General features: G+C 43.0%; 1 pseudogene across 1 annotated transcript; it reads right to left on the bottom strand.

Moving 5' to 3' along the window:
• Positions 1 to 486: 486 nt before the first annotated feature.
• ACRALDRAFT_t240 lies at positions 487 to 560 on the bottom strand (annotated as a pseudogene). Its single transcript has one exon. The product of its transcript is annotated as a tRNA-OTHER (tRNA).
• Between the last annotated feature and the right edge of the window lie 3,339 nt (positions 561 to 3,899).

Here is a 3,899-nt window from a genome sequence, read left to right as displayed (position 1 = left end):
GTAGAGGCTTTAAAGCCGACTACGTGCTCGATTAACGGCGCGCGCGTGATTATCTTAGTTGGTTTTATGCGCCTTCCTGTATGCCCTAGGGCTAACCCTATAGGCCCACTACAGGCGACTTATATATGCTTCCTAGGGTTTAAAGCTCCTAAGCTTCCCTGTTCTATAGCTATAGGTAGGGCTAACGCGGGCTACGTGCCTACGTAGAACGTTTACGTAATAGCGTAAGAGGCTGCCTCCGTATCGTGGAAGAGACGCCGTGTATTTTACCCACGCGCTCAGGGACAGCGCGATACCGTCTTCTTATTTCCACGGTAGGGCGACTAACTCCCCCGTGGTACCTATTAACGATTAGCGAAGCCGGGCGGAAAGTGGGTCTAATAGGCCCCCTATTTAACCCTTATCGTATATACTAAGGCAGATAAGGGCCCCCTAGAATAGGATCCGAGTAGCGTAAAAAAGGAAAAGGGGTTCCTCTTTTACGTGCGCCTCTAGCTGGATTCGAACCGACCCGGTCCTCTAACCGTGTGCCAGGTATACCACCACTATACCATAGAGGCCGTAAACTATTATAATAAACAGCTCTATAGGCTTTTATCGTATTCTATAGTTCGATATCGTAGTATAAGCGTAACTTTACCCGGTTTTTTATTTATAGTTAATTCTTCTTCTATAAGCCTATAACGTTATTTTAGTAGTAAGCTCCGTCGCTTATTCTATGCTTAGAGCTATATTATTCTCCGCTAACTTGCGGCGTAGTTATTCCGTACTTATAGTTATCTTATTAATCTGTAATTTATACCTTTATTTATCCTTTTAACTATTATAAGTTCCTTAATAAGCTCTTATATCGAGCCGGCTAGATAATAGCTAATAAAGTGCGTATAGATATCTCCTCTTTATTATAGCGCCCGCTATACCCGCGAGGGCACCGTTAAAGAGTAGCCGGCTATTAGCGATATCGCGCCCCCCCCCCCCCCCCCCCGCCTTTAATAGCGAAGGACGTGGTTAAATCGGTTAAAAGCATAGCTAAGGAAGCTCTTATTATTATAACGAATACCGGTAAGTATCCGGCTAAAAAGGAGGTTCGTGATACAGCCTAGTACTTCGCCGCGAGGATCCTACTAACTCTTTAGTAGGCCGCGACGCCTTTTAAGGGTTAATATAGCCTAGCTTACCCGCCTAGCCGCCCCCATAACGCTTTCTATCGCCCTTATACTAATCGTATAGCCAGTGTTAATTAAAAATTTAACTAGATATACTATAATTAATCCGGGCCTAGCGCGGCCCGTAGTAAGCCTAAATACTACGAATATACTATAGGATCCTACCTATACCGCCCCGTGAGTTTCCTATAAGTTATAGGCGAGGTTATTATAACTAACCTTTATAGCTACCCGCCGCCGCTATACCCTTTATTAAGCCCTTAGCCGACACGGGTCGCGCTATACGCGATAACCCCGATAATAACGATATAAGTGTCTTCTTTTATTTTAGTATCCTCCTCTAGGTTATTACTAACTCGGGCCTAGCTCCGCGAGGCCTATAAACTAGCTTATAGCGACTACTACGCCTTTTTATCTAAGGTAGCCTTTACCCCCGCCGCTAACTCCGCCCCCGCCTTTATTAATAATAGCGAGGGTCTCCGCTATAAGGTGGCGGCCCTCCGCTATAAGGTTTATTTATAGGGCGTAGCGATAACGCGCCTCCTAGAGGGTATCCTCGCCGCCCTCTAGGGAGGTAGCGGTCCTGCTATTAGCGGTAGTAATAATAATAACTAGGAGGGTCCGGACGGTAATACCGCTAATTAAAGTCCTTTACGGAGGCACTATCTATCTCCTTAGAAACCGGTAGGGGGGTCGGTAAATTCCCCCCCTTTAATTAACTTACGACTATAGGTTATACTCCCTTCGTACTAGGGTCTCCTTATCTTCGTGTATTCCTCGTAATATAATCTTATAAAGGCCCGTTATTCTTATCCGCGGGGCTATATTCTGCTTTAAAGGCGTTTAACGCCTTAGTATCCTTTATGGCGTTTAGTACCTCCTAAGTAGGTTCGGAGTATCCTACCTAATATACTAGTACCTCGCGTTATACGCCGCGACCTCGCCGCTTATTCGATACGTATAAGATACTTTCCACTTCCTACTCTTTGTTACTATAGAGTACGTCTCTAATCGGTTCGGGCTGGGGGTCGATTACGACCTAGCTAGGGAGGGGGTCACGGCTAGCTCGCTTTAGGATATTAACGTGGAAGTAAGGATATATCCCTAAGGGCACGTCTAACTTAACGATATAGGAGTTAATCACTTTTATTACTCTGTACTTCTAGTATAGCCAGCATAGCTTCTTTGAGGGCCTAGGCGTAGAGTAGTTAGCTATAGAAAGCTAGGTAAGGTCTCCTACTTCGAAGCGCTCCGCTAGGAGTCGCCGTTTATTCGCGGATTCCTTATCCTATAATTACTTCGAGGCTATAGCTATTTATATAAACTTTATAGCCCCTTATAAGCGACTTAGCAGGTTATAAGTAGCGGCTTCCTTTAGGTATATGGGTATCGGGTCGTGGATTTAGATAGGGTCGATATAGAACCCGTATTCTAAAAAAAAAGGGCTTAGCTAGGTCGTTAAGCTCTTCCTGCTATTAAGCGATAACTACGCGGCGGGTAATAGGCGACCCTAGTTATTCTAGGAATAGTATATAAAGGCACGGAGGTAGGCCTAGATATCTTAGTTTAGCCTTTTAGGCCCTCCATTAGTTTAAGGGTAGTAAGCTATACTAAGTCGCTACTTAATCCCTATAAGTTTATAAAAGTGTTACTAGAACCTCCCGGTCTAGTTAAAACCATAGTCGCTAATAATTAAAAGGGGTATACTATAAAACCTAAAATAATAGTTTAAAAAGCGTTCCGCGTAGGCCTCCGCTTCTATTATTTCTATCGCTTTTAGTGTTACTAACTTTATTAGCTTATCGGTAATCACCTATAGGAACCTTACCTTACCTTCGCCGGTAAATAGTAGGTCGGTTATAAAGTCTATTATAAAGTGGGTACGAATTCGCTTTAATACAGGTAATGGTTTTAATAGCCCGCGCTTTATATTCCGCTACTAATTACCTTTATTATATAAATCATAGTTATAGATAAACTTCCGTATATCCTTATTTATACCGGGCTAGAAAACCTATTAGGCTATTATAGCAATTATATTCTCCTTACCCGGGTAGCTACCGATAATAGAGTCGTGGATCGCTTATACTAAGCGTCCTCTTAGCGCCGAGTCCTCTCCGGAGCTCGGAACCTAGAGACGATCTCGGAAGGTTATATATCCCGCGGGGTTAAGGGAATATTCTGCGATCTATAGTTATAGCCTAAGGGAGGGGTTAAAGCTATAAGCTCTTATAATAATCGCGGCGAGGACTTCTTAGTACTAGGGGTCGGTTACTATTATCTTATCCCAAAGTCGTTAAAGGTCTTTATTTACTTCGAATACACGCTTAATAGATGTTTTTTATATTATCGGCTCGGGGATCGTTTTTAGGATCGCGGAGTTAGGTATTAATTAAATTACTTACCCTTATTCCCGGTTATCTAAGCTATCCTTTAGGGCGTCCTATTCGCGATAAGAGAGCGTATCCGCCGCGAAGTTCTTAGTACCTCGCCGGTACTTTAGTATAAAGTTAAACTAAGCTAATTCGCCGGCCTAGCGGCTTTACCTTTTAGTAAGGGACTATTTAGTTATAAAGTACTTAAGGGCCTTATAGTCCGATAATATTATAAATTACTCGTAGCTAGTTAGTTCTGCCTTCTAGGCGAGTATATAGCCTATAATCGCTAATATCTCCTTATTATAAATAGGGTAGTTATACTCCGCTAGAGTAAGCTTACGCGGATAGTATACGA

The sequence above is a fragment of the Sodiomyces alcalophilus genome (genome assembly GCF_042370955.1).
Source record: "Sodiomyces alcalophilus JCM 7366 unplaced genomic scaffold ACRALscaffold_7, whole genome shotgun sequence".
Classification (NCBI taxonomy): Eukaryota; Fungi; Ascomycota; class Sordariomycetes; order Glomerellales; family Plectosphaerellaceae; genus Sodiomyces; species Sodiomyces alcalophilus.
Note: the sequence above shows the minus strand (reverse complement) of the source record. Positions and strands in the feature narration are given on the sequence as shown.